Genomic DNA, 21,074 nt, shown 5'->3' with positions numbered 1-21,074 from the left:
AGAAATTAACTGAAATTTCACATGCAAGTTGAACTGCTTTGCTTTCTCTATATAGTTTTGAATACAGCTTGTTTCTCCAGTTGATCTAGTGAAACAGTGCCCCCAATTACCATAGCACCCACGCAGCAATAAAGTTATAAACTCTGTCAGATCCACTCTACACGTTGTTCATTGTCAGTGTCTCATCGTTGCTGTCCTCAGATCAGTTAAGCTGATCTAAGATCACGTAAGGTGGTGATGTCACTCACTCTCACTCTCACTCACGCGAGAGATTGATAGTATACATCCAGTCACAGATCCATGGTCTTGCGAGACTAACGGATCACACACACACACACACACACACACACATGGTGCTTTTACAAGCTAGCGTGGGCCTACCACGTGCATTATTTTGGCGGCGTGAAAAATGGATCGATTTTTAGTAAGAAAACGACCTCACTTAGAGGAATCAGTGGTGTCTCAGCCTGAGCCTGTCTTAATTGAAAGTGACACGCAGAAAGAAGTAAGTGGGGATGAGGACGACAGCAGTTTATCGAAGGAGTGTGAGGGCAAGGTAGAGGAACAAGAAATGGAGCGGGATTCGGAAGACAGAGTAGAGGGAGACAGCGTAGGAAGGCTTTGTCTCGAGAGGCTTCGGCGAGCAGAGGCTGAGGACGAGTTTCACTCCGAGTGAGGTAAGGCCAGGTAAGTTCCTTTAAAAGGAGAACGGTCTGCAGCAGTATTTTATTTGAAGCAAGGAAGGTGGCGAGGCTGTAGCGTATTGGGTAGGTCATGACAGCTGAGATCAGCCCCGTGGTTTGTTCCTCCTGCAGCATGTGGGAAATCAGGGATACTGCCAGTGTCCCTGATGACTATGTGTGCAGGAAATGTGTCCAGCTGCAGCTTCTGGCAGACTGCACTGAGCGGCTGGAGCTGCGACTGGATTCATACTGGAGCATCCGCGATGCTGAGAAAGTCGTGAATAGCACGTTCAGTGAGTTGGCCACACCGCAGGTGAAGGCTACACAGGCAGAAAGGGAATGGGTGGCCACTAGACAGCGTAGCAGTAGGCAGGTAGTGCAGGAGTCCCCTGAGGTCATCTTCCTCCTAAACAGATATACTGTTTTGGATACTGTTGGGGAAGATATCTCATCAGGGGAAGGCAGCAGCAACCGAGTTCATGACACCGTGGGTGGCTCTGCGGCACAGGAGGGAAGGAAAAGGAGTGGGAGAGCTATAGTGATAGGGGATTCGATTGTAAGGGGAACAGATAGGCGTTTCTGCGGCCGCAAACGAGACTCCAGGAGGGTATGTTGCCTCCCTGGTACAAGGGTCAAGGATGTCTCTGAGCAGCTGCAGGACATTCTGGAGTGGGAGTATGAGCAGCCAGTGGTCGTGGTGCACATAGTCACCAACAATATAGGTAAAAAAACGGGATGAGGTTCTACAAGGTGAATTTGGGGAGTTAGGAGATAAACTAAAATGTAGGACCACAAAGGTAATAATCTCTGGATTACTACCAGTGCCCCGTGCTAGTCAGAGTAGAAATAAGAGGATATTTCAGAGGAATATGTGGCTTGAAAAATGGTACAAGGGGGAGGAATTCAAATTTCTGGGGCATTGGAACCAGTTCTGGAGGAGGTGGGACCGGTACAAACAGGACGGTCTACACCTGGGCTGGACTGGAACCAATGTCCTAGGGGGAGCGTTTGCTACTGTTGTTCAGGAGGATTTAAACTAATGTGGTGGGGGATGGGAACAAGAGCAGAGAGACAGAGGGGTGTAAAATGAGGGTAGAAGCAAAAAGTAGTAAGGTGAAAAGTAAAAGTGGCAGGCCGGCAAATCCAGGGCAAAAATCAAAAAGGGCCACTTTTCAACATAATTGTTAAGGGGTAAGACTATTGTAAAAGCAAGCCTGAAGGCTTTGTGTGTCAATGCAAGGAGCATTTGTAACGAGGTGGATTAATTGAAAGTGCAGATAGTTATTAATGAATATGATATAGTTGGGATCACAGAGACATGGCTCCAGGGTGACCAAGGATGGGAGCTCAACATTCAGGGATATTCAATATTCAGGAGGGATATACATGAAAGAAAAGGAGGTGGGGTGGCATTGCTGGTTAGAGAGGAGATTAACGCAATAGAAAGGAAGGACATTAGCCGGGCGGATGTGGAATCGATATGGATAGAACTGCATAACACTAAGGGGCAGAAAACGCTGGTGGGAGTTGTGTACAGGCCACCTAACAGTAGTACTGAGGTTGGGGATGGCATTAAACAGGAAGTTAGAAATGCGTGCAAATGGGTGACTTCAATCTACATATAGATTGGGTGAACCAAATTGGTAAGGGTGCTGAGGAAGAGGATTTCTTGGAATGTATGCGGGATAGTTTTCTGAACCAACATGTCGAGGAACCAACTAGAGAGCAGGCTATTCTAGACTGGGTATTGAGCAATGAGGAAGGGTTAATTAGCAATCTTCTCGTGAGAGGCCCCTTGGGTAAGAGTGACCATAATATGGTGGAATTTTTCATTAAGATGGAGAGTAATACAGTTAATTCAGAAACAAAGGTTCTGAACTTAACGAAGGGTAACTTTGAACGTATGAGACGTGAATTAGCTAAGATAGACTGGCAAATGATACTTAAAGGGTTGACAGTGGATATGCAATGGCAAGAATTTAAAGATCACATGGATGAACTACAACAATTGTTCATCCCAGTTTGGCAAAAGAATAAACCAGGGAAGGTAGTGCACCCGTGGCTGACAAGGGAAATTAGGGATAGTATCAATTCCAAAGAAGAAACATACAAATTAGCCAGAAAAAGCGGCACACCTGAGGACTGGGAGAAATTCAGAGTCCAGCAGAGGAGGACAAAGGGCTTAATTAGGAAAAGGAAAAAAGATTATGAGAGAAATCTGGCAGGGAACATAAAAACTGACTGTAAAAACTTTTATAGATATGTGAAAAGAAAAAGGTTGGTTAAGACAAATGTAGGTCCCTTACAGTCAGAAACAGGTGAATTGATCATGGGGAACAAGGACATGGCAGACCAATTGAATAACTGTTTTGGTTCTGTCTTCACTAAGAGGACATAAAATAATCTTCTGGAAATAGTAGGGGACCGCGGGTCTAGTAAGATGGAGGAACTGAGGGAAATACATGTTAGTAGGGAAGTGGTGTTAGGTAAATTGAAGGGATTGAAGGCAGATAAATCCCCTGGGCCAGATGGTCTGCATCCCAGAGTGTTTAAGGAAGTAGCCCAAGAAATAGTGGATGCATTAGTGATAATTTTTCAAAACTCTTTAGATTCTGGATTAGTTACTGAGGATTGGAGGGTGGCTAATGTAACCCTGCTTTTTAAAAAAGGAGGGGGAGAGAAACTGGGGAATTATAGACCGGTTAGCCTAACATCAGTGGTGGGGAAAATGCTAGAGTCAGTTATCAAAGATGTGATAACAGCACATTTGGAAAGTGGTGAAATTATTGGACAAAGTCAGCATGGATTTGTGAAAGGAAAATCATGTCTGACGAATCTTATAGAATATTTTGAGGATGTAACTAGTAGAGCGGATAAGGGAGAACCAGTGGATGTGGTATATTTGGATTTTCAAAAGGCTTTTGACAGGGTTCCACACAGGAGGTTAGTGTGCAAACTTAAAGCGCACGGTATTGGGGGTATGGTATTGATGTGGATAGAGAATTGGTTGGCAGACAGGAAACCAAGAGTGGGAATAAACGGGACCTTTTCAGAATGGCAGACAGTGACTAGTGGGATACCATAAGGCTCAGTGCTGGGACCCCAGTTGTTTACAATATGTATTAATGACTTAGACAAGGGAATTAAATGCAGCATCTCCGAGTTTGCGGATGACACGAAGCTGGGTGGCAGTGTTAGCTGTGAGGAGGATGCTAAGAGGATGCAGGGTGACATGGATAGGTTAGGTGAGTGGGCAAATTCATGGCAGATGCAATTTAATGTGGATAAATGTGAGGTTATCCACTTTGGTGGCAAAAACAGGAAAACAGATTATTATCTGAATGGCGGCCGATTAGGAAAAGGGGAGGTGCAACGAGACCTGGATGTCATTATACACCAGTCATTGAAAGTGGGCATGCAGGTACAGCAGGCGGTGAAAAAGGCGAATGGTATGCTGGCATTTATAGTGAGAGGATTCAAGTACAGGAGCAGGGAGGTACTACTGCAGTTGTACAAGGCCTTGGTGAGACCACACCTGGAGTATTGTGTGCAGTTTTGGTCCCCTAATCTGAGGAAAGACATTCTTGTCATAGAGGGGGTACAAAGAAGGTTCACTAGATTGATTCTTGGGATGGCAGGACTTTCATATTCATAGTCATAGTCATACTTTATTGATCCTGGGGGAAATTGGTTTTGATGAAAGACTGGATCGACTAGGTTTATACTGTCTGGAATTTAGAAGATTGAGGGGGGATCTGATTGAAACGTATAAAATCCTAAAGGGATTGGACAGGCTAGATGCAGGAAGATTGTTCCCGATGTTGGGGAAGTCCAGAACGAGGGGTCATAGTTTGAGGATAAAGGGGAAGTCTTTTAGGACCGAGATGAGGAAAAACTTCTTCACACAGAGAGTGGTGAATCTGTGGAATTCTCTGCCACAGGAAACAGTTGAGGCCAGTTCATTGGCTATATTTAAGAGGGAGTTAGATATGGCCCTTGTGGCTAAAGGGATCAGAGGGTATGGAGGGAAGGTTGGTACAGGGTTCTGAGTTGGATGATCAGCCATGATCATACTGAATGGTGGTGCAGGCTCGAAGGGCCAAATGGCCTACTCCTGCACCTATTTTCTATGTTTCTATGTTTCTAGAACGTGGATGAAGCTGCTCTTAGTGCTAATGGGAATACTGTTAGCGATATTAGCCAGTAGCCTGAGGAAGGACCCCGTCAGCCAGCTTTGAAAAATTACCCTTCGCTGCTCGCAACAGTTTGGCAATCAGCAAAGGAGTTTTATTCGTGGCTGCTTTGTCTGGTTGGAATATTTGATCATGAAAGATATTACATTCTGCTTCGCATGCAGACATTTCCTGTGTGGAGGACATGGGTTCCATTCTGAGTCTACCTTCACTGTCACCGGTTACCACAACTGGCAGAAAGCTACAACAGCTTTCAAAATCCACCATATAAGTGCAGCTCAGAAGTTTGCTATAGAGACATGAGCCGAATTCAGATTGAGAAAACAATACTGTTCAAGATTGGGAAAAATGCTTGACAGAGGACATGCAAAGATTGTCCAAGAAAATCGTGAGTATATGAGAGCTGTGGTCGAATCTCTAGCAAGGACAGACAGTGAATGACACAGTGGAATTTCTAGCTCCAATGAGACCCTACCGCGATGCATTTATAGATTTATACAAACTAATCTGCATATCACTGACTCTACCTGTGACATCTGCCTCATGCAAATGGAGTTTCTCTTGCCTCAGACGCCTCAAAAACTACCTAAGGAATAGCAGTGGCGATGCTCAGAACAGCAACTTGGCCCTGTTGGCCATAAACAGCCGGAGGACCAAAGCACTTGACATCCAGAAAATCGTTGATGCTTTCGCCACCAATCACAACAACAGATGGATTGTGCTTCTCTGAAAACATCAATGGTGAGTGCAGTTGACTTTTTAAAAATTTGGGCCAAGACTAATGCTGATTATTATTATTATTTTGTGGTGGATACCCCATAGTCCTCATGTTTCCTGCAAATCCTAAACTATTACATTTACTGCTATTAAGCCTACTGGTTTTGCTTAGACTTCCAAGCGGTGATTCTGTTGATTTTTGTTTTAAATTCAGTAGCTGAATTAATTGAGGTATTGCATGGTCAGAGTATGATTTGTCCAACTCCCCTGGTAAAGCCTTGCATCTGTTGTTTGCCTTATTTGACTTTAATAACGGTGCATCTTTTGGCATTGTCTGTCTATGTAATGCCAATAGCAGTGGACATTGTGGGTTAGTGTTGTGTTTTTCAGTTGAAAAGCACGCATTTGATGCTGATTGCGGGATTGGTGTGTGATTCATGTTGTGCGCTGTGGGTCAGATGCTCTGTTGGTTTGTTTGTTTATGCTGTGTGTAGCCCAGGTTGTCTTCGATGCTGTTGACACTGTCACAGTTCACTTCTATATTAGATCTATCAATTGCTGTTGCCTGTGAATCAACAGAGGCATTTATAGTAGGCACATAATGCTTGAAACTGACTTTTGAATGCCTCATGTCTGGCCATACAGTACATCCCTCAGCACCATCACTGAATAATTCAGCCCCACTGTAGCACCAGCAAGAAATAAATCTCTGGCACCGCCACTGATCTCCAAAGGCCTCATCCTTGGGATCGGAAGGACCTTCCCCTGGAAAATGATTGAAGTCGTGTGGAGAAAGGGAAAGCCACAAGGCCGATCAGATCACGGCCCTGGGCAGAGGAAGCGGGCGAGCTGCAGTTGGCAGCCTGTGCCCCGGTAGGTGTGATGAGCTAAAGAAGAAGCAGAACAGAAATAAAGCAGGAGATAAGAGCCTGGTTCAGTCTAAAGCAGGAATGAAAGAGGCAAGTTATGACAAGAGAGGCACAAGAGACTGCAGATGTTGGTATCTCGAGTGAGAAACATGATGCTGGAGGAACTGAGCAGGTCAGGCAGCATCTGTGGAGAGAAATATACAATTGACTTTCCCGCTCGATATCCTTCATCCAGACCGTCTGTTTCTGAAAGGTCGTTTGTCCACTTCCCTTCACAGATGCTGCCTGGCCCGCTCAGTTCCGCCAGCCACTCAATTTTGTTTTTCTCCAGGTTTAAGAAAGACAGACTGGGGTGTAAAACCGGGGTTAAGTAAATATTGAAGCAGCCAATATATCAGTTCATGCCATGAAACTGGGGATGTGGAGAGAATACAGTGCTGTGCAGAGACAGATGCAGTGTTGATGACTGAGCTGTGGCTGCAAGAAAAAACACAGGACTGGACGTTCTACGTCATAGGGTGGAAAGCACCTTTTTTGGGTGAAGTCCTGATGTCCACCGTCCTTCCTGTGAAGAAACCTCCAGACTTCAGCCACGTCTGTCCCGACTCCAGTGGTAGGCCCGGTCTCCCTCACGCCGGACACAGGCCAGAAGTTTATTTTTTAATCAACGTAAACTTTGTTCGCAATAATAATATTCACAAGGAGAAAAGAAGCAACATCTTTAGCCAGTGAATTTACATTCGTTGTCAGTGCAGTGTTTAGTGTCATTTTACATCCGTTAAGACCAATAGGACTGTTGTCGCTCATGTGCCCCCCTGGGATGGTTCACTACGACAATAACAGAGAGGCTTCCTCAGTCAACCCGGCTCCTCCCTGTCCAGTAGTAGAGGAACCCCATACTTTCAATGGTGTCCCTGCAGCCTGGAATGTGCCAGTCGGCAGCATTCCTGTACGACAGGGGGTCCCAACTGTTTTTATGCCATGAATCAATGGTAATGGTTTTATACCATTAACCGTGGGGCGCAGGTTGGGAACGGACATCTCGATGTGATGGCAGACCAACAAGTGCTGGGCGTCTTTCCGCGAGTTGATGATCTTCCAGCAGCACTTGCTGTCCGTTATCCTCTGTGTCCTGGGAACAGCCCAAAGATCAGTGACCCTTCTGTCACGCAGCTGCTGTGGCACAGGCCCTTGCATCTTTCTCCACATATCCTCGCCAGTCCACAGTGTGGAAAGAGATGAGTGACCGGATCGTTTCCACTGCAGTAATCTCGGGGCAATGCGCCGTCGGAGTGATCTCCGGGTATACAGCAAGGATCAGACTAGGAGGGCCGCTCTTGCTGCCAGCCAGGTAAGGCCTTGGTCCTGTTGCTGAGATCTGGTGATGAGGAATTCTGCCAGATGGTCTGGACTGTCTGCTCAGAGAACCACTCCACTGTGTTCATCCAGTCTGTCTCCTGCAGTAACTGCAGGACATTCCACGCTGACCACTGTCTGATGTTCCTGTGGTCAAAGCTGCTGGTCTGAAAGACCTGTAACAAATTTCATTAATGCAAGGTTCACATCGAGGGCACGATATACAAAGTAATTCATCGCCCTCTTGATGAACCGAAACAAGGTATTGGATTTGGCCCAGTACATCACGGGGTAGCCCTCCAAACCATTTAGCACATCTACATGAACCGCTGTCGTAGCAAAGCAGCATCCATCATCAGAGATGCTCACCACCCAGGCCAGGCTCTTTTCTCGCTGCTGCAATCAGGTGGAAGGTACAAGAGCCTCAGCACTCGCACCAGGTTCAGGAACAGTTACCACACCTCAACCATCAGGCTCTTGAACAATACGGGATAAATACACTCACTTGCCCATCCATTGAGATGTTCCCACAACCAATGATCACATTTCCTTGGTATTTTCCCTCTCTTTTTGCACTACATTTTAAATTGAATTTTATACATACTTATTGTAATTTATGGTTTTCATTACTATGTACTGCAATGTACTGCTGTCACAAAACAACAAATTTCACCACATATGCCGGTGATATTAAACCTGATTCTGATACACAAACACACACTGCTGGGCTCAGACACACAACACTCCCACATTCCTCCCCTTGTGACTCCCTGCTTGCTCCGTGGCCCCCGGTATGAAGCTCAAACTGTTCCAACACATGCCCTTTAAATTCATGGCTGAGGGTGTGTTGTATCTGTTCACTTTTTGCATTCTACATTAAATGAAGAACATTGAATAGGAAGGAAGGCTTGAAAAGAAGAATAAAGATCTCCTCTGAAGGTATATAATAAGAAATATTCTAAGGGGAGTAAGGGGCAACTGTGGATGACAAGGGAAGTCAAGGACAGTATAAAAATAAAAGAGAGGAAGTATAACATAGGAAGGATGAGTCGAAAGCCAGAGAATTGGGAGACTTTTAAAGAGCAACAGAAGATAACTAAACAGGCAATACGGGGGGAAAAGATGAGGTACGAAGGTAAGCTAGCCAAGAATATAAAGGAAGGTAGTAAAAGCTTCTTTAGGTACGTGAAGAGCAAAAAATTAGTTAAGACCAAAGTTGGGCCCTTGAAGACAGAAACGGGTGAAATTATTATGGGGAAGAAGGAAGTGGCAGACGAGCTGAACAGGTACTTTGGATCTGTCTTCACCAGGGAAGACACAAACAATCTCCCAGATGTAATAGTGGCCAGAGGACTTAGGGTAACAGAGGAACTGAAGGAAATTTGCATCAGGCACAAAATGGTGTTGGGTAAACTGATGGGACTGAAGGCTGATAAATCCCCAGGGCCTGATGGTCTGCATCCCAGGGTACTTAAGGAGGTGGCTCCAGAAATTGTTGACGCATTGGTAATCATTTTCCAATGTTCTATAGATTCAGGATCAGTTCCTGTGGATTAGAGGGTAGCTAATGTTATCCCACTTTTTAAGAAAGGAGGGAGAGAGAAAACAGGCAATTATAGACCAGTTACTCTGACATCAGTGGTGGGGAAGATGCTGGAGTCAATTATAAAAGATGAAATAGTGGCATATTTGGATAGCAGTGGTAGGATAGGTCCGAGTCAGCATGGATTTACGAAGGGGAAATCATGCTTGACTAATCTTCTGGAATTTTTTTTGAATGTAACTATGAAAATGGACATGGGAAAGCCAGTGGATGTAGTGTACCTGGACTTTCAGAAAGCCTTTGATAAGGTCCCATATAGGAGGTTAGTGTGCAAAATTAGAGCAAATGGTATTGGGGGTAGGGTACTGACATGGATAGAAAATTGGTTGGCAGACAGGAAACAAAGAGTAGGGATTAATGGATCCTTTTCAGAATGGCAGGCAGTGACCAGTGGGGTACCGCAGGGTTCAGTGCTGGGACCGCAGCTATTTACAATATATATTAATGATTTAGATGAAGGGATTAAAAGTAACATTAGCAAATTTGCAGATGACACAAGACTGGAAGGCAGTGTGAAATGTGAGGAGGATGGTATGAGAATGCAGGGTGACTTGGACAGGTTGGGTGAGTGGGCAGATGCATGGCAGATGCAGTTTAATGTGGATAAATGTGAGGTTATCCACTTTGGTGGTAAGAACAGGAAGGCAGATTACTATCTGAATGGTGCCAAGTTAGGAAAAGGGGAAGTGCAACGAGATCTAAGTGACCTTGTTCATCAGTCACTGAAAGTAAGCATGCTGGTACAGCAGGCAGTGAAGAAAGCTAATGGCATGTTGGCCTTCATAACAAGGGAAGTTGAGTATAGGTGCAAAGAGGTCCTTCTGCAGTTGTACAGGGCCCTGGTGAGACCACACCTGGAGTATTGTGTGCAGTTTTGGTCTCCAAATTTGAAAAAGGACATTCTTGCTATTGAGGGAGTGCAGTGCAGGTTCACGAGGTTAATTCCCGGGATGGCGGGACTGTCATATGTTGAAAGATTGAAGCGACTGGGGTTGTATACACTGGAATTTAGAAGGATGAGAGAGATCTGATTGAAACATATAAGATTATTAAGAGATTGGACACGCTGGAGTCAGGAAACATGTTCCTGATGTTGGGGGAGTCCAGAACCAGAGGCCAGAGTTTAAGAATAAGGGGTAGACAATTTAGAACGGAGTTGAGGAAAAACTTTTTCACCCAGAGAGTTGTGGATCTGTGGAATGCTCTGCCTCAGAAGGCTGTGGAGGCCAATTCTCTGGATTCTTTCAAAAAAGAGTTAGATACAGCTCTTAAGGATAGCGGAGTGATGGGATATCGGGAGAAGGCAGGAGAAGTGTACTGATTGTGGATGATCAGCCATGATCACAGTGAATGGTGGTGCTGGCTCGAAGGGCTGAATGGCCTACTCCTGCACCTATGGTCGATTGTATATGTGTCACAACCACGGATTCTGCAGCACAGTAGATATGGCAATTGTGCTCGTGTATTTGCACATATTAGGTAATTATTATTTAATCGTGATAGTGTTTAACTACATTCTTGTCGTCGTAGTGCTTGTGGAAATTTGGACAGAGCACAGCAAAGCTTCGCTGCTGTTTTGCATTAGGCCTTCCCTGAGCCATTGGACTTTCAAAATCAACTGACTCTGAAGACTAGCAGTATTCGTTTAATTTTCAGCCGCTGTGTAGGCTACTTTCCATTTTGAGAGTTTTAGTTAATGGCTCTGTTTGACCGAGCATTTATTCTTTAGTTTTCCCTTTTTTGAATTAAACTCTGTGAACTATCGACATATTTCAGTGTCTATCATCCACACTCGGGCCGTGTCCGAAGCGTGGTGACAGCAAGCTTTTGACAGAGAGTAGTGGGTGCTTGGAATGCGTTATCTGGGGTGGGGGTAGAGGCAGAAATGTAGATTTTTAAGAGAGATTTGGATAAGAACATGAATATGAAGGAAATGGGAGGATGCAGAGAGAAGATATTAGTATACTTGACTATTTGATTACTAATTTAATTGGTTCGACACAACTTTATGAACTGAAGGACGTGTTTTAAAATGGTATGTTCCATGTGAATCAGCCATGATTGAACGGCAGGGCACATTCTGCGCCAAAAGGCCTAATTCTTATGTCTCGTGGTCTTCATGTTGTATTATCCCAATGCTATACAGTCCTTGTGGTGAGGGTACACGCAAAACGTAAATGGGAAGAGAGTTCCAAGATATAGACCTGATGACAGCAATAGAACTGTGACTATTTTTTCAAAGTCCAAATTCTAGAGGACTAATAGTTAATTCTTTAAAAAATAAAATTCTTCAGGACTAACATGTGGGTGTAGGAATATAATTTACCTGCCTGTAAAACCTGGTTACAAGATTGAACAATGTTTGTGAAGAAAATCAAAGTTCAAAGTACATTTATTATTGATGTACAACGCTGTAATTCGCCTTCCCACTGACAGCCATGGAGGAAAGAATGTGTTCAAAGAAAACATCTAACACCCAACACACTAAAAAACAAAAACACATCAAATCCAACTCCTGCCTGCAGAGAAGGATGAATATAAAAGGGAATGAACATAGACAGCATATTCAGTAAAAAGTTGTACAACTAGGAAACAAGAATAAGGAGCTGGCTACTTATGTCTGAGAAAACACACTTCTTTCATCAGTGGAATTTCTTAACTTCTTCTAGATCCTTTAGAGCAGGGTTTCCCAAACTTTTCTAATGCCATTGGCCAACACCATTCAGTGTGGGCTCTGTGGACTCTAGGCTGAGAACCGTATTTAGATACTTGATAACAGATTAATTTGGTACAGCAGGAAGATGGATCAAGAAGGTCACCTGTTCTCTTATTGAATAGCTGCGCAAGCTCACTGGGTAGGGGAGACTAGAAAAAGAGGGCACGACTTCAGGATTGAAGGACGTCCATTTAGAATAGAGATGGAGAATAATTACTTTAAGTCAGAGGGTGGTAAATCTGTAGAATTTGTTGCCATGAACAGCTGTGGAGGCCAATTCATTTGGTGCATTTAAGGCTGAGATAGATAGGTTCTTGATTAGGCAGGGCATCAGAGGGTATGAGGTGAAGGCATGGGAGGGGGGATGACTGAAAGAATTGGATCAGCCCGCGATTGAATGGTGGAGCAGACTTAATGGGCTGAATGGCCTATTTCTGCTCCTATATCTTATGGTCTTATGGTTGAATAGCCTGTCGTGTTCCTATCTCTCATGTACTGTACCTGTATTCTTATTTCTAATCAGGTATCCTTTGATATCTCTCTGGAATCCAAGAGCTGCCCAGGAGCCTGGAACAGAAATAGCTTTACAGTTAAACCAAATGGTTTCAAAGATTTCATGGGTTCTTTGCCCATTCAGAAATCTAATAGTAGTGAGAATGACGCTGTTCCTGAAATGTCTTCAGGGTCCGGTGCACCCTCCTTGATGATAGCAATGAGATGAAGGCATATCCTGGGTGATCGGGGTCCTTAATCATGGATGCAACATTTTTGTGGCATCATCTTTTGATCGTGTCCTGGATGCTGTGGAGTCTAGTGCCCACGAAGAAGCTGGATGAGTTTACAACTTTCTGCAGCATTTTCCGATCCTGTACAGTGGCCTCTCCACACCAGGCAGTGATGGAACCAGTTAGAATGCTCTTCACAGTACATCTGTAGAAATTTGCAAGTGTCTGTAGTGACAGACCAATTCCCCTCAGTCTCCGAATGAAATATCGCCGATGTTGTGTAGCTGCATCAATATGTTGGGCCCAGAATAGTTCCTCAGAGATGTTGACAGGCAGGAAATGGAAACTGCTCACCCTTTTCACTTCTGATCCCACGGTGAGGACTGGTGTGTGTTCCCTCGACTTCCCCTTCCTGAATCCACAATCAATTCCTTTGTCTTAATGATGTTGAGTGCAAGGTTGTTACTGCGACACCACTCAACTTGCTGATCTATCTCACTCCTGTCCTCCTCCTCGTCACCATCTGAAATATGAGCTCAATATTCAGCCATGCCTTGATTTCTCCTCGTCATCCTTTATTCTTTGATATTTTCGACTCTGCAGGGAGCACTCTCTGGAGGATCATTCTGTTCTCGAAAGTGGAAAAAGTCTGGTTTGTGAGGAGTGAGATATGATCCATGTAGAATTCAGAGTAGTCAGTGGTAACAAGCAACACCGACGCACCTCAAGGATGCATGCTTAGCCTGCTGCTTTACTCTCGCTGCACCCACCATTATGTGGCTAAGCGCAACTCAAGCACCATTTATAAAGTTCCCAAAAACACAATGTATTGTTGGCAAAGTTTCAGATGGTGACAGGATGGTGTACAGGAACAAGATACATCAGTTGGTTGACTGATAGAACAACAGAAAACATTGCAGTCAACGTCAGCAGGACCAATGAGTTGATTGTAGACTTAAGGAAGGGGAAGCCAAGGGAACACAGAACAGGCTTTGTCAAGAGATCTGTAGTGGAAAGGGTTAGCCATTTCAAGTTCCTGAGATTTCAATACCTCTAAAGGTCTAACCTGGGCCTAACATTTTGATGCAGTTACAAAGAGCACATGACAGCGGTTATACTTCATTTGGAGTTTGAGGGGAATTGGAATGTGACTAAAGCACTCACACATTTTCATATGTACCGTGAAGAATATTCCAACTAGTTGCATCACTGTCTGGTATGGAGGGGCCACTGTACAGGATTGGCAAAAGATGCAGGTTATCATTTTAAACTCTGTCAGCTCCATGAGGAGCACCAGCCTTCCCTGCATTGAGAGCATGTTCAAAAGACAATGACTTAAAAAGACGACATCATCATCAAAGACCTTCAACACCCTCTTCTCAGTGCTGCCATCAAGGAGATTGAAGACAGGCACTCAACACTTCAGAAGAGGTTCTGCCCCTCCGTCATCAGATTTCTCAATGGGCGATCAACATATGAACACTACCTCACTACTTTTCTTTTGGAGCATAGAACATAGAACAGTACAGCACAGTACAGTCCCTTCGGCCCACAATGTTGTGCCGACCCTTAAACCCTGCCTCCCATATAACCCCCTCACCTTAAATTCCTCTATATACCTGTCTAGTAGTCTCTTTTTTTGCTGTCTATTTGCACCACTTATTTAATTTAATTGTGTATATATAAATATGTGTGTATATACACACACAGTATCTGTATATTTCTAATAGCAATTTACAGTTCTTATTATTTTGTATTGCAGTATACTGCTGCTGCAAAAACTTTAATTAAATGGCATATGCCGGTGATATTAAATATGTGTGTGTGTGTATATATACATATTTCTTATAGCAATTTACAGTTCTTATTATTATGTATTGCAGTATACTGCTGCTGCAAGAACACTAATTAAATGGCATAAGCCGGTGAAATTAAACATGATTCTGATTCCAAATGAAGAGTGCTTGATGTAAAAGAGGGGCAGGAAAATTATATCGCAAATTCAGTCTGCAGTTAGTGAACTAGAAGGTATAAAGTAGTCCCAAGTTTGAATAACTTGTACAGGCAAACTAAAATGAGAAAGTAGAATGAGTTTCATAGGTCAGGACAAGAATTTTAAAGGTGGAGGCAGCAGGGATTAGTTACAAACAGAAGCCAATGAGTAGGACACTCACAAGGAATGTTCGGCATGTTTTGACATGCTAAGACACTGTGTGAGTCAAAATTCAGGGAGCTGCTCCAGTATATTGGAGATATTTACGACAGGATTCACATCCAGTTAATGTACCATATTATGGCAGTTTTACTCTGTTTCTGAAATTTTAGATTTAGATTAGATTATGAGGACACGCAGTCCTCTTTTATTGTCATTTGGTAATGCATGCATTAAGAAATGATACAATGTTTTTCCAGAATGATATCACAGAAACACATGACAAACCGACTGAAGAAACTAACAAAAACCACATAATTATAACATATAGTTACAAAAGTGCAAAGCAATACCATAATTTGATAAGAACAGACCATGGCACAGTAAAAGTCTCAAAGTCTCTCCAAAGTCCCATCATCTCACGCAGACGGTAAACCTCCAGTGCCGCCAACTTGCCGATGTAGCATCCCGGAAGCATCCGACCACAGTCCGTCTCCGAGTCCGTCCGAAAACTCCGAGCCTCCGACCAGCTCTCCGACACCGAGCACCATCTCTGCCGAACGCTTCGACCCCGGCCCAGCAATAGGCAAAGCCGAGAATTTGGGGCCTTCGTCTCCGGAGATTCTCGATCGCACAGTAGCAGCGGCAGCGAAGCAGGCATTTCAGAAGTTTCTCCAGGTGTTCCTCTGCGCTTCTCACGTCTGTCTCCATCAAATCAGGATTGTGCACGGCCCCCTAGTTAACACATACGATATTCATTCGGAACGGCTGCGCGCACTGCGTCACGCCGCTATCTTCTCCCTCCCTCAATAGATCCAAATTTCAGAAGTGCGAATTTAAAGGGATAACTTCCCTGGCAAATGAATTTAAAGATGATAATGTAAAAGTCATTTTAATGCATAATAGTTTGGTCTGATGGTAAGCCTAATATTATTTATGCATTTTATTCCTTTCAGAGTACTTTGTACTGTTCATCCCCTCAGGGATCTGTACTGGGTCCAATGTTGTTTGTCATATACATTAATGATCTGGATGATAGGGTGGTAAATTGGATGAGTAAGTATGCAAATGATACTAAGATAGGTGGAGTTGTGGATAATGAAGTATGTTTTCAAAACTTGCAAAGAGATTTAGGCCAGTTAGAAGAGTGGGCTGAAAGATGGCAGATGGAGTTTAATGCTGATAAGTGTGAGGTGCTACATTTTGGTAGGACTAATCAAAACAGGACATACATGGTAAATGGTAGGGCATTGAAGAATGCAGTAGAACAGAGGGATCTAGGAATAATGGTGCATAGTTCCCTGAAGGTGGAATCACATGTGGATAGGGTGGTGAAGAAAGCTTTTGGTATGCTGGCCTTTATAAATCAGAGCATTGAGTATAGGAGTTGGGATGTAATGTTGAATTTGTACAAGGAATTGGTAAGGCCAAATTTGGAGTATTATGTACAATTCTGGTCACTGAATTACAGGAAAGATGTCAACAAAATAGAGAGAGTACAGAGAAGATTTACTAGACTGTTACCTGGGTTTCATCACCTAAGTTACAGAGAAAGGTTGAACAAGTTGGGTCTTTATTCTTTGGAACGTAGAAGGTTGAGGGGGGACTTGATAGAGGTATTTAAAATTATGAGGGGGATAGATAGAGTTGACGTGGATAGGCTTTTTCCATTGAGAGTGGGGAAGATTCAAACAAGAGGACATGAGTTGAAAGTTAAAGGACAAAAGTTTAGGGGTAACATGAGGGGGAACTTCTTTACTCAGAGAGTGGTAGCTGTGTGGAACGAGCTTCCAGTAGAAGTGGTTGAGGCAGGTTTGATGTTGTCACTTAAAGTTAAATTGGATAGATATATGGGCAGGAAAGGAATGGAGGGTTATGGGCTGAGTGCAGGTCAGTGGGACTAGCTGAGAGGTAGAGTTCGGCAAGGACTAGAATGGCCCAGATGGCCTGTTTCCGTGCTGTAATTGTTATATGGTTATTGTGTTGGCCAAATCCACCGACCATATTTTTCAGTCAATCCAACGGAAGTGCGACTTGGTGCTGATAGACATCCAAGGATGAACTGGGACATATTCGAGGTGATGTAAACTGGAGTCATCGGGTGTTTCGGGTCTTGCAGCATTAGACACCCTCATGCAGGCCATTCATTATTCATTATGGACTGGCAGGGCCTCCACAGTTTCGCCCTGTGCTGTGGCATTCTCAAAGGACTCTGCTGGCAGGCTCCGTTTCAAGGTGGGCTACTGTGTCTCCCCCTCCTGGAGCGATCTGCCCTACTCCCAGCAGACCTCGGCATTGTTTTCCAAAATCTGTATGCATCGGCTGCAAGTACTTACTGTTGCTAGGATCCCGGCCTGCTGTGTTTACTTCGTCTGCTCGAGGTATTGTAAGGGGAAACAAGAGACAATGTGCAGATGCTGGAAATCAAAGCAACACCCACAAAATGCGGCAGGAACAGCAGACCACGCAGCATCTGTGGGTAAAAAAGTACAGTCGACGTTTCGGGCCGAGACTTCAGCAGGACGGGGGATTCAGTGAGGGTATTTCTAAACCGTAATCCCTTTCAGGAAACCATCCTGTAAGGGGTTTGGGCTTAGAAATACAATTGGACAGGATGATAGTGAGGCTGAAGTTTAGTACTGATGATGGTTCAGAACTCACTGTGTAAGAAAGCGTACAGTGCACTAACATTGAATACTGTCTGACAGATATTCATTCTTTACAGACAAAAACAAAGAATACAATTCACAAAAAAGAGAGAATCTGCAGATGCTGGAAATCAAAGCAGCACACACAAAATGCTTTGGGCAAAAAAGTACAGTCGACGATTCAGGCCGAGACTTCAGGCTGATCTATCCGCGTATGAAGTTAGTACAGCTTTTCATTCCCAGTTGACAAAATTACCAGTAAATCTCTATTTTGATCACAGAAAGAATTCATGAAGTAACAGACTCGGTCCTGATGATTGAATAAAATAATTATGCAGCGGTCTAACAGCAAAACCAATTCTGTATGACAACAACCGGTGCACACTGTAATACCATTGGTGAATTTCCTGAAACCTGGGTGTTGTCACTGCTGCAATCCATGTGTCTACTTCTACGTTTTGCCTGCAGTTTCCCTTCACATTAGCATCTTTTATTTGAGCACTGCAACACAAAACAGGCCATTCAGACCATCTAGACTTTGCTGCACTACTTTTCTGCCTCGTCCCACCAACCTCTACTGGACCATACCCCTCCCACACATGTAGTCGTCCAAACCTCTCAGCCATGTTGAAATTGAACTTCTGCTGGCAGCTCATTCCACACACCCACCATACTCTCCGTGAAGATGTTCCCTTAAATATTTCACCTTTCAACCTTAACCTATCATCTCTGCTTGTAGTCTTACCGAAGCTCAGTGGAAAATTTTACTCACCCTATCTATACACCTCACAAACAATACGCGTCTATCAAATCTCCTCTCATTCTTCAACCTGAAATTAACCCATTCAATCTTTCCCTATAACCAAGGTCTTCAGGTATCAGTAACAGCTTTGTGAACATCGGGATTGAGTTCTTTAGGATGTGACAAGATGTATTGATGAAGTGAGAGCAATGGATGTGGTGTATATGGACATTAGCAAGGCATTTGATAAGGTTCCTCGCAAGTTCATTTAGAGAGTCAGGATGTATGGGATGCAGGCAGACAAGGCTGTGTGGACATAGAATTGGCTTGTCCATAGGAGGTAGATAGGTGGTTGCAGATAGAGAGTATTCTGCCTGGAGGTCAGTGACATGTGGTGTTCTGCAGGGATCTGCACTGATTCATTGCTCTTGGTGACTTTATAATGGCATAATGCACACAAAATGCTGGAGGAACTCGGCAGATTAGGAAGCACCTAAGGAGGTGAATAATGAGATGGCGGTTATGGTCAAGACCCTCCTTGCGGACTGGAAATGAAGGGGCAGAAGCAAAAATGAGAATGGTGTGGGAAGGAAAAGAGTACAAGCGGGCAGGTAATAGGTGAGGGGAAAGGCGAGTGGGTGGATGAAGGGAAGTGAAGTAAGAAGCTGGGGTGATAGGGAGATAAACGACTGAAGAAGGAATCTGATAGGAGAGGAGTGTGTGCCGTAGGAGAATGGTAAAGAGGAAGGTGATGAAGATGTGAGGAGAAGGCAGGAGGTGACAGTGGAGCCAGAATGGAGAATGCGAGAAGGGTGGGGGGCGGGTGAAATTCCTGGATGTAGGAGAAATCAGTGTTCATGCTGTCAGGTTGGAGGCAAGCCAGCTGGAGTATGATGTTACTCCTCCAACCAGGGAGTATTCTCATCTGGGCTGTCGGGGAGGCCATGGACAGGCATGTTGGAATGGGAATGGTGAGTGCAATTACAATGGGTAGCCAACAGGAGATGCTGTCCTTAAGACCATAAGCCATAGGAGCAGAATTAGGCCATTCAGCCCATAGAGTCTGCTCCACCATTCCATCATGGCTGATCCTGGATCTCACTCAACCCCAGACACCTGCTTCTCGCCATTTCCTTTGACGCCCTGACCAGTCAAGAAACTATTGATTTCTGCTTCAAATCTAATGATGGACTTAGACTCCACGACATTCCACAGAGCATTCCACAGATTCACTACCCTCTAGGTAAAACCTTTTGAGGCTGTGTCCTCTAGTTCTGGACATCTGCACCATAGGAAATATACTCCCACATCCACGTCATTTAATCTTTCAACATTCATTATGTTTCAATGAGATCCCCACCGCATACTTCTAAGTTGCAGTGAGCACATGCTCAAAGCTGCCAAAATGCTAATCATGTGTTAACTCCTTCATTTCCAAAATCCCCAAATCAACCTCACACTTCTCCGGGTTGAACTCCATCTGCCACTTCTCAGCCCACTTCTGCATCCTATCAATGTCTCTCTGCAATCTTTGACAATCCTCTACACTATCTACACCACCACCAACCTTTGTGTCATCTGCAAACTTGCCAACCCATCCTTCTACCCCGACATCCAGGTCGTTAATAAAAATCACAAAACATAGAGGCCCCAGAACTGATCCTTGTGGGACACCACTAGTCACAACCCTTCAATCCGAATGTACTCCGTCCACCACAACCTTCTGCAGGCAAGCCAAATCTGAATCCACCTGGCCAAACTTCCCTTGACCCAATTCCTTCTGACTTTCTGAATAAGCCTACTGTGTGGAACCTTGTCAAATGCCTTACTAAAATCCATGTAGATCACATCCACCGCATTACCCTCATCTATGTGCCTGGTCACCTCCTCAAAGAACTCTATCAGGCTTGTTAGACACGATCCGCACTTCACAAAGCCATGCTGACTGTCCCTGATCAGACCATGATTCTCTAAATGCCCATAGATCCTATCTCTAAGAATCTTTTCCAACAGCTTTCCCACCACAGACACCAGGCTCACTGGTCTACAATTACCCTGACTATCCCTACTACCTTTTTTGATCAAGGGGACAACACAGAAAGTCGTTGATTAGACAATCAAGATTTGAATAGCTCAGACTCAGCAGAAAGCACCTGATTGGGCAGTCGAGGTCAAGTGGCCAAACATTTTGAAAAGCTCAAACAGATAAATAGAGGGATAGCTCAAGCGAAGTGGCCTGTGAGTGAGCGGGCCAGTGAAGGAGTGGAGCTTTGAGGCTTTGACTCGAGAGGCTTCGATGAGAAAAGGCGGAGGGCAAGCTAGCTCGCAGTTAGTTTTTACAATGTCTCCTAAGATGGTGATGTGCCTCTCATGTGAGATGTGGCAGTCTTGGGGGAACTCCTCGCTCCCGCAGAGTCACATCTGCCAGAAGTGCATACGGCTGGGCGATCTGGAAGACCATGTAAGGAATCTGGAGCAGCAGCTGGATGACCTTCGACTCATAAGGGAGAATGAGGCAGTCATAGATGAGAGCTACAGGGCGGTAGTCACACCTAGGTTGTTGGAAGCAAGTGGTTGGGTGACAGTCAGAGGGGGGAAAGCGAAGGTGAGCAGACAGGTAGTGCAGAGCACCCCTGTAGCCATTCCCCTGAATAATAAGTTTACCGTCCT

At 44.4% G+C, this 21,074-nt stretch overlaps 1 long non-coding RNA gene across 2 annotated transcripts in view; it reads left to right on the top strand.

The window, feature by feature from the left end:
- LOC140196937 (uncharacterized) overlaps positions 1-21,074 on the top strand; it is a 29,693-nt gene that overhangs the window by 1,768 nt on the left and 6,851 nt on the right. Inside the window, exons 2-3 of one of the 2 annotated variants that reach the window (XR_011885835.1) lie at positions 5,041-5,617; positions 17,740-17,881. This is a non-coding gene — a long non-coding RNA (uncharacterized lncRNA). The remainder of the gene's footprint in view (positions 1-5,040; positions 5,618-17,739; positions 17,882-21,074) is intronic. The other variant, XR_011885836.1, reaches the window with a different exon arrangement.

This window comes from Mobula birostris, chromosome 4, assembly GCF_030028105.1.
Source record: "Mobula birostris isolate sMobBir1 chromosome 4, sMobBir1.hap1, whole genome shotgun sequence".
Taxonomy (NCBI): domain Eukaryota; kingdom Metazoa; phylum Chordata; class Chondrichthyes; order Myliobatiformes; family Myliobatidae; genus Mobula; species Mobula birostris.
The sequence above is the reverse complement of the archived record's forward strand: the minus strand, read 5'-3'. Positions and strand labels throughout refer to the sequence as shown.